The 10,220-nt window shown below is 42.1% G+C and overlaps 1 long non-coding RNA gene across 1 annotated transcript; it reads left to right on the top strand.

Annotated features, from left to right (window-relative positions):
• Positions 1-6,127: 6,127 nt before the first annotated feature.
• Positions 6,128-7,062, top strand: LOC126384153 (uncharacterized). The gene is made up of 3 exons (XR_007569233.1): positions 6,128-6,223; positions 6,438-6,520; positions 6,759-7,062. It is a non-coding gene; the product is annotated as an uncharacterized LOC126384153 (long non-coding RNA).
• Positions 7,063-10,220: the final 3,158 nt, after the last annotated feature.

Below are 10,220 nucleotides of genomic sequence, written 5' to 3'. Positions count from 1 at the left end.
TTGTTTACAGTGCACTGCAGTCTGTGGAAGTTGTACATCCTGCTGACGTCCCACAGCGAGAACAGTGGGTGGTAAATGGATAAATCTCCTTCAGGTCCCCTGGAGGACAACAGGTTGATGTCTCTATGAATGCATATAACATCACGATAAACTGTAGGAAATACAGTGGGTGGCTCCTTGTGACGTCTTGTCTACTCAAATGAGTCCTCATTGGAGCCACTCATAACGATTGTGTGGGTGGGAGACCCTGCCATTGTACGCCAAATCCACTGATGATTCAACCCTTATGGCACTTTCTGCAAGGATGAAGACTAAGTTAGAGTGGTCCCTTGTATTGTGGACGTGCCAGCCATCAGTGTCCTGTTCTGGGCAGCCGAGTTATTAGTCCACGTGTACAGACTGGACTGATGGATGCCATGTGATGTATCATTCAAGTGGTATTCTGACTGGGATGGACAGTGACAGTCAGGCCTGAGCCTGGCAGCCTGGGCAGTGTGGGAAGAGGTGTAAACTAAATCATCATTTACTCCCCGCAGTGGTGTTTCATCACCACACAGCCTCACAAGGCAGACTTCTTCGTCACTGACTGTCTGAACAACACCTCACAGCATGGCCATGGTGTTATTTTGGGCAGTGATAAAAGGATATTCCATTTGCATACTGCGCAAATAAAAACAACAGAACAAGGGAGGGATAAATAAGCAAGATGATGATGTAAGACGAGTCACTCAGACAGTAACTTGGCACGTCACAGTGTGGGGAAAACAAATCCAGGGCCACTAAAGTGTGCGGAAAAAAGTTACATTTATGGCCCTGTAGTGTGTCTTCAAAGAGCTTGACTTACATGTCATTCTCTTATGGGTTTGGCTCAAAAGCTGCAAAGGCATGTGGCAACACTGACCCTTTTTGCACCTTGCATTTAAATGTGTCTCATGATTTAACCTGATTACATTTACACCTGGTATTGATATATGTGTTTAGTGTCCACATTAATTTCCAACGCTCTGTCCAGCTCAGGCAACCAAACACAGTCCAAATGGGTCCCGCCCCTGTCTGTCAACAACATAGGGTGCACATCATAATATTGGCTACATTTTCAGAGCCAATATTGGTGTAAAAATAAAATATATATTTGAAAAACTCTTTTCTGGTCCAAAGTTTTCTATGTTATATACACTGGAGCAATCAGGAAGATTTAGGCTGCTTTCACACTGAACTCAGGTCCGTTTGCATGGTTAGTACAGTTCATTTGGGCTGGTGTGAAAGCTGTCAGTCAAACCCTGGTGCAGACACAGCAACCGAACTGAGACCACTTGAAAAGGTGGGTCTCGGTGCGCTTCCAAATGGACTCTGGTGCGGTTTGTTCATGACAGCAGATATGTGATTTTAGCATGATTGTAACAGCTAAACCAATAATAAAGCCATCTGCTGATCCTGAATTCTGTCTGTGATCTCATAATGGGCTATGTTTATCCCATCACCTATTAATGCTAATGCATACATGTAAACATGGTAACACATACACACATCAGTGAGGATATTTTCCCTGATTAAAAAATTGTTAAACCTGCCATCATTGTATCCGACTCTGTGAACTTTGTCTGTTTATTAAGTCCATTAAAAAAAAGTGTGTGACAGAGATCACGCAGTATTAAGCCCCGAATCTTTAATGTACAAGACGTTCTTTTCATTCTGTCTCTATTGGAGTAATTATTCATAATATGCAATCAGTTTGCAGTCTAATAATAGCCTCTTTGTGACATCAAACAACATAAATATAAACACTTTAGAAGCATTAAAGCGCTGCTGCATAGATTGTCTGTCAGTCACGGGAGAGTGATTTCCTCACATGGGTCCTGATGATGCAGGATGAAAAACTGTCACAGCCTGCTTCTCTCCCTCACCTGCTCCTGGTAAATTTCCACTCACCTAGGCCCAATCCCAAACCACTCCCTACCCACTACCACTTCACTACCGAGTGTCACTCCAAATCAAGTTACACTCGCAGCTGCGGAGGGCACTCCTGATTAAGGGGAAGTGTATGAAAGAGAAGCCAAACCATGGGACGCCCTCGCCACTCTACCGGAAGAAGGAAGCAGATGTAACCATGCTTTGTGATAGCAAAATAGAGCAACAGGCTATAAAAATTTTTTTTAATTATATTAAAAATAAACTTGAATGAGTCAGATAAGAGATACAGTGCAGTGTAATCAAACTAATTAACTTGTTCATATTTTCTAGACACAGTTTACACATTTACACATTTACAGATTAATTCATCTGGGCAATCTTACCTCCATCCCTGCTTTGCAGCATTCCTCTTTTTAGTGAAGAGACTCTCATTTTTAATCCGTAGATCGATTAACTGCTTTGTTTTTTCTTCTGTCCCTGTGAACACAGAATTATTTTTTTTAAATCATGAGAATGGGATGAGGAATTTTTTTAGACAGTTTTAAATAGTTTATTTAAGAATATGGACATGTAGGTTTTCATCTTTTGACACCAAACATTCAGTGAGTTTGTTTGAGACTGTAAAGTCAGTGTGAGGAAAACAAATGTGTGTGTTTGATCTAAAATATTTTACAGAAAGACGTAGAAAAGTAGAAAGACGGAACTCTTAAATTTGTACGTTGTTGTACGTTCTTCCTGCTGGGCTCATCAGAAGCCTGCACTGATGCACACTTGCTATCTAAGGGCTGAGCAGTCCACTCGCACTCAGAGATAATTGGTTTGGGACGGCCCTTAATATGGCGGAATAGGGCGAGGGGATAGGGGCAGGTTTGGGATTGGGCCCTACACCCTGCTAGACAGCCACGCCCCCCTCATCTAGACAACTCCTCTCACCTGCCTCCACAGCTGCAGCTCATCGGCCAATCAGCCTGGTATAAAAGCCTCTCCAGCACACACCCTTGGTTTGACCTGCCTCCGTCGTCTCTGCCCTGGTAATCACCTCAGCCTTCTGTCTGTGACTCTGATTCCTGCCTGCCCCCTTTCTGGTTCCCGTCTGCTCAGCTCTGAGACTGCATGGTGCAACACCAGTCCTGCATCCCTCAGTTCTCCTGGTTCTGCTAGCTACGTCTGAATTCACCCCATTACCAGCCTCAGGAGAGCCCCCTGCACAGTCAGTCTACAACTCTCAGACCGCTTTCGAGTATTGCCTGCCTGTTCTTGCCATATTCACTCACTGCTGGAACTACAATCAAGCTAACTAAAAGACCCCTGAACTTTTTGCATGTCTGTGTTAACAATAAAAGTCATTACCAACTGTCTCCCTGCCTCAGTGTGCTGCATTTGGGTACCATCACACCACATGACACAAATGCCAAAACCGTCCAATCAACAAGTTACATGTCAGTTGATAGAACTTCATGTTTACTCCTCTAGCTTTAGCTTCATTTGCAAAAAGTCAGTGTGAACAGTAACCAAACTAAAATGCAACAACTTATCATTTTTTTCCCTGTGGTGCAACCAAATGAACTGAACCACAGCAGTGAAAGCACTGTTAGAGGGCAACAGCGAGGGTAAACAAGGATGAAATTGGCTTACCTGATTGTAAAGATAGTGATTGACAGGAAGAATGCATTACATAATAGTGTAGTGTTAGCATCAAATGAGAGAAACCACTGTGCGTCCAGCAGCTTCAGTGTCAGGTGAGGGAGAGTCACTGCTGCCTTGCTGGTTTCAACATTTGCGTGCAATCATGTAGCTGTAGCCCATGTACTTGTATGTGGATTGAAAACGCAAAAGCATTTACATGTATATTTGTGTTCAATGTGGTCACAGTGTGTCACTGACCACCTCAAGCTTTGGTTTGGCCGATCGGCTCATAATCCATGCTTAATGCATTTTGGGTGCATCTACACCTGACATGTGGTCAAATATTATGTGATTATAATCCAGTCACCCGAAACGCATTTTAACACAAGGTGTAAAGGGACAACTTTTAGATTTTTGCTGGATTTAAGTGTTAATTTGTACGGAGGCTGTGCAAAAAGCTTTACCATCAAGCACTGCAAGGTATAAAAACTTGAGTGTTACCAGGTTGGTTTGACCTGGATTATGACATCTTTGCCAATATCCCCAATACACCTGACATTGTTTTTGTTGATAGCCGCCACATGGAGGTCCTGATTTTGGAAGTAGGCTGTGTGTTTGACCTGTACATGGACCAGGCTTTCCATGACAAATATTCAAAATATCAACCATTACTCCAAATCATAACAAGTCTTGGTTACAAATGCAAATTCTCCGTACTCATATTTGGAAGCCTGGGCCATGTGTATAAATATACCACTAGTGGCCTGAACATTGCTGGCATATTTAAGTGCAGAGCAAAAAAGCTTGCTAAATTTTGCTCTGTTTCTGCTATTATAGGCAGCTTGGCTGTATGGAGGAGAAGATGCTATGTATTTCCATGAGTGACCAGTATTGTCTTCTTGACCCTTTTTGTATTTGATTCCCTGCCATATTTAATGTAATTGGTGGAATCAAATAAAGAATTCAAATGTGACCGTGCATGTCTGTGTTGTTGTTTTTGAGACTCATCAGTCACATGCAGAGCGATTACATTTATTACAACAAATCAAGGTCAGGTGAAAACAGCACTCATTTTTATTTATATAAATTGCAAACAAAATATGATGAGAACAACATCTGAAGTGTGCCTTGGTCCACAAACAAGTCCAAAAATACTCGACCCCTGCCTGAGCTTTCAGTAATTTTTCCCTGCCCTGCAGGAAGCAGACGGCAGATTTCACTGATTGGAAACACTAGACCGATTGAAAGAGAGAGCAAACAACCTATTCATGTTTTTTCCGGTGTGAGGGGAAAAAAACCTCCTGTGATGAAATGTTGGTCTTGCCACATCCAATACTTTTTAAAACACCTTCAAGTTTTCACAGAGAAGGGTAAAGTGGTTGGATTTTATTGATTTGATTTCCGTGTCATTACAGGCAAAACCCGAAATATAAAATGAAATATAGGACCAAGCTGAACTCCTAAGGGACATAGTGTTCCCAATTTCTGTTCTCCATAAGCATGTAATAGGAAATCAAGGCACATTTTTTCATTCAACACATTTGATACACGGAATACATACACTAAATGCACATAGCACATAATAACCTAAGAGTTCCTTGTGCTGTTACAGTAAGTCGAGGAATACAGCTTGATACTGTGAACTGTTCAGAGCACAGTCTCTCTCTAAGAAATTGTCAGAATGATATTTAAGTGGCGTATTTGTCTGATATTGAGCCAAACCTAGCTAGACGAGTGATCAATCCAGTGGCCTTTTTATATTTGAGACCACGCTGGTTAGGCTTTCATCATCTTTGGTGTGTGTGTGTGTGTGTGTGTGTGTGTGTGTGTGTGTGTGAGAACTGGATGAAAATATCACCACTTTAATGCAATGACTGTATATGAAGATATGAAGAAGGTAATGACCTGATCCAGACCCAGTAACACCAAATATGTTGCTGATGGGGCGGCCCGACTCCTCTCTTCCTCAGGCGATCTACTGTGCAAGTGAACTCCTCAGCAGACGAAGATGGCATCACAGTCAGATCTTGGCTGATCATTTTTGGACAGCCTTCATTTGCTATTACCTTCCAAACCTTCAAACCAGGCAAAAATGGGAGACCGACAAGAAAAACTTGGATTCAGGTCAGGTTGTACTGATAGTTGACCCCCAGTATCCTCGAGCATCATGGCCTATCGGAAGGATAACTGAAACCTGCCCTGGAAACGATGGAAAGGTTCGCAGTGCTAAGGTCATTATCCAAGGCCGAGAATACCTACGCCCTATTTCCAGATTGATCCCACTACCTGAAATCACTGATGAAGCCAGATGAAACGTATTTGCTACACAAATCCGGGGGCGGCTGTCAGAAAGTGCCAGTTCATGCTCCCTCCTCTCCACTAGGAGGAGGCACCCAGTGGTGGCTCAGGGTATCAGTGGTACCTCCCACTCTATGAATAGAGGCCTGAAGATCACTTTCTCCTCTTTGGCCCAATCCCAAACTGGCCCCTATCCCCTCGCCCTATTCACTCCCCCTCCGTTTGCGCAGTCACGCAGAGCTTCGCCATATTAAGGGCCATCCCAAACCAATTATCGCTGAGTGCAAGTGGACTGCTCAGCCCTTAGATAGCGAGTGTGTATCAGTGCAGACTTCTGATGAGCCCAGCAGGAAGCGCAACATCACAATGGAGGAAACAACGTACATATGTAAGAGTTCCGTCTTTCTACTTTGTAAAATATTTTAGATCAAACACACACACCCTGACTTTACAGCCTCAAACAAACTCACAGAATGTTTGGTGTCAAAAGATGAAAACCTCCACGTCCATATGCTTAAATAAACTATTTAAAACTGTCTAAAAAATTCCTCATCCCATTCTCATGATTTTTAAAAAATATATATATAATTCTGTGTTCACAGGGACAGAAGAAAAAACAAAGCAGTTAATCGATCTACGGATTAAAAATGAGAGTCTCTTCACTAAAAAGAGGAATGGGATGGAGGTAAGATTGCCCAGATGAATCTGCAAATGTGTAAACTGTGTCTAGAAAATATGAACAAGTTAATTACTTTGATTACACTGCACTGTATCTCTTATCTGACTTATCCAAGTTTATTTTTAATATAACTCATTTTAATTAATATTTTTAAAAAAAAAAAATGTATAGCCTGTTGCTCTATTTTGCTTTCACAAAGCGTCTGTCGGTATCCATGGTTACATCTGCTTCCTTCTTCCGGTAGAGTGGCGAGGGCGTCCCATCTGTTTGGCTTCTCTTTCACACTTCCCCTTAATCAGGAGTGCCCTCCACAGCTGCGAGTGTAACTTGATTTGGAGTGACACTCGGTAGTGAAGTGGTAGTGGGTAGGGAGTGGTTTGGGATTGGGCCTCTGTCTCCAAGCACTCACACCTTGACTGAGTGTTTGTCAGATGTTTGCCATGTGTCTTTTGGTTTGATCTCCAATGTAAGTAGTTTCTTTATATTCCTTTAATTATAGTGTTTCTGACATGAAGAATGGATAATTTATTTGATCTAATTTGTTAAATAATGTTAAGAATCATGTGTTTGGGAATCATTATTGGAGAGATTTGTGGTTCTTTAATATGTATATATTCAACATGCTTCAAAGAGTAAATTCATGATTTGTTTTGTCAAGATAATGTAATCTGTTCTTTCTTTGTTTAGAACCATGGTAATCATCCTGCAACATCACAGAACCAACATTCACCCTGTGATTTAAATAAATTGGATGATTGATTGATTGCAATCCTGTTTCCTGGTGGTTTGTGGCTCCAATCAGAACTTTCATTCACTACAATCAGCGTGATAAGAACCACCTTAAATGACAGAAAAGATCACCACCATTATGGTCCATGTCCCATCCACTAACATAGAGGAGGCAGGGTTGGTGACATACTCAGCAGCCGCCATGTCACCCATCTCTATTATACAGTCTATGCTTTAATGTCGGTATGCTAACTATGCAGCTGGAGCCAGAGGTCAATAGCTTGTTTGCAATCACGAAACTATTATGACGTGCGGAATTCAGATGGAGGGCAGGAAGTGATAATCCATTATGTGAAATGGAAATAGAGGAACATGACTACAAGAAAGGGCTGGATGAACCTACAGGCAGCAGATATTCCGGTGTGGAAATGATCGTCATAACAAATGACCTTGTCCTCCAGTCGTCCTGAGCCAATGAAATTGAACAAGAGTCTAGTGGACCATAATTATTTTGTGTGTGTGTCTACAACTGAAACGACTGCCGTCTTGTTTTTGGCCGGGTGATTAAATGTGCTTGAGTGTTACTGTCTTTTATGTCTTAACATGGACCTACGTACCAGGTCAACCATTCCCAGAGTTCTGAAAGAGGAGAAGAGATGTGACAAAAACATGGAAGTTGTTGCAGCACATTGTGATTGCATCCAACTCGAGGCACGTTTAACACGTGTTTGACATTAGTTGACTCTGCTCCACGAGACTGAAGGCCTCTCCCCTTTACGTCTTGTTTTCTGGATTTTTAGTGGCTCTTGTTTTTTGTTTGATTTGATCAATTAGAAGAGCCGTAAACATCCCAAATCACAGGCATTTGTGCAGTGATTATGGTCCTTGCCTCCAGTTGCCCTCCATCTGGACAGTGCACCGATGTATGACATTATAGAAGCTATTAGTGTAGCCAGAGGCAGGAGGAAAACAGCGAGCTTTGAAATCCAAAGTTTAAAAGAAACTTACTCAAACCTCTAAAGCTCACTGCAAAAGATGTCACTTTGTTTTTAATCTGTGCACATGTGGTTTTACAGGTAGTCAGATGCTGTAACTATTTCTTGGTGAACAACAGCTGAGCACAGATGGCTTGGTAGAAGGACTGCCAAACATGCTCTACAACCACAAATGGTCATTTGTATTTTTGTGCTCGTGTGTAGCCATTTGAAAAAAATACAGACATGCCAAACCAACTGCTTCTGCCTGAGCCTGACCTGACCTTTAACACGCAGACAAGAGAGTGGTTTCAATGTTTTCATCTTACTCTCGACAAGAAAGTCAAAAGGCACGCTTAACAAAAATGCCATACTACCCTTAAATGTTGCCTATTAATTCTATAGTCCTCAATATGAAGTAATAAAATGAGTGACATTGAGAACTTGGTAAAAGTAATTTTAGAAAAAAAGATTGTTTCAATGATGTACTCACTTGTGATTACAGTGTGATTACCTTCAGCATGTCAGTAATAAGACAACCGTCACTCCCTCAAGGCCCTTTGGGTCCAATATACAACTCCAAATCTCTTGTATTGTACGTAACTAGACATGTGATTGCACTTATCCTGACATCAGTTACCAAGAACAGCACTTGTCTTTCCCCCCTGCCAATTACAAGCATAGAAATGTGCTGTACTTGGGAAGTAATGACGCACATTTCCAAGAGCCAAAAGACCTTTTTAACATGGACAGTCATGGTGGGGTACTTCTTGCTGCTGAGGTAAATCCCCTCTTCAGCTCATTTAAAGTTGCTGCCGTAGTGCTTATTGCTTCTGCCTCAATCAGCAGGGTTTAAATGTCGTAGCAACTCACGCTCTCTGTACTGGTATATGAGCAAGGGAGCCACTGAATTAATCCGTGGGGGAGTGAGTGAGCTGTTGTGCGAGGAAGTACACTCACCGACATTATATTAAAAGGATTGTCCTATGTGTGTAAGTGTGGGTGGACAAAATATTAGAAACACATTTTAATATAATTGCTGTCAGAACACCACTAAGTACTAAAGAGCCTCAGAAATGACTGTAGAATTGAAAACCCCTCTCTGATCCTGTCTCATGAAAAGCTGAACATGAAGGTTCACAGAGGTGGGATTTATTTCAGGGTTGTTTTACTGGTTTGCCTAAATTGTGCAGGATTTACCAGTTTTACCATGTGGCATTTCATTTACACTTTTGAGAAGTAATCCCTTTCCTAATTAAAAAATAATCATGACTGACAGCACAACTGTCTTTATAGCAGAAAGCACAAATACTGTCGCCAACAAGAAACTGTACTAAAAAAGAAAAAATGTATGTATTAAATCGGCACAGTGGTGTGGGGTGGCACGGTGGTGTATTGTAGCACTGTCACCTCACAGCAAGAGGGTTTCTGGTTCAATCCCAGGAGGGAGCCCCTCTGTTTGCATGTTCTCCCCGTGTCTGCATGGGTCTTCTCAGGGTACTCCGGCTTCCTCCCACAATCCAAAGACATACGGATTAGGTTAATTGGTGACCCTAAATTGCCCGTAGGTGTGAATTTGAGTTTAAATGGTTGTCTGTCTCTATGCGTCAGCCCTGTGATAGTCTGGCGTCCTGTCCAGGGCGTACCCTGCCTCTCGGCCAATGTCAGCTGGGATAGGCTCCAGCCCACCCTCAAGAGGATAAGCAGTTACGAAAATGGATGGATTGACCTTGCCTTGTTGGCTCGATGTTCATTGTTGATTTCATGCTCACAAGATGATTCCGGTTTAATACAGATGATTGAATATGCTTACTTGGAAGAGAACATGGAGGCGAACTGTAAGATTAGCTGAACTGTTCATTGTAAACATCTATCACAGTTTACAGACTGGCTTCCTGGACTTTACGGGGCATTTTGTGTGAATTACCCTCCTGTTTTTGTAGAAGGGTTGGGTACCAAACTCAGTACTTTTAAGGGTACCATCAAATTACGTCAGTACTACC

The sequence above is a fragment of the Epinephelus moara genome, chromosome 22, assembly GCF_006386435.1.
Source record: "Epinephelus moara isolate mb chromosome 22, YSFRI_EMoa_1.0, whole genome shotgun sequence".
Classification (NCBI taxonomy): Eukaryota; Metazoa; Chordata; class Actinopteri; order Perciformes; family Serranidae; genus Epinephelus; species Epinephelus moara.
Note: the sequence above shows the minus strand (reverse complement) of the source record. Positions and strands in the feature narration are given on the sequence as shown.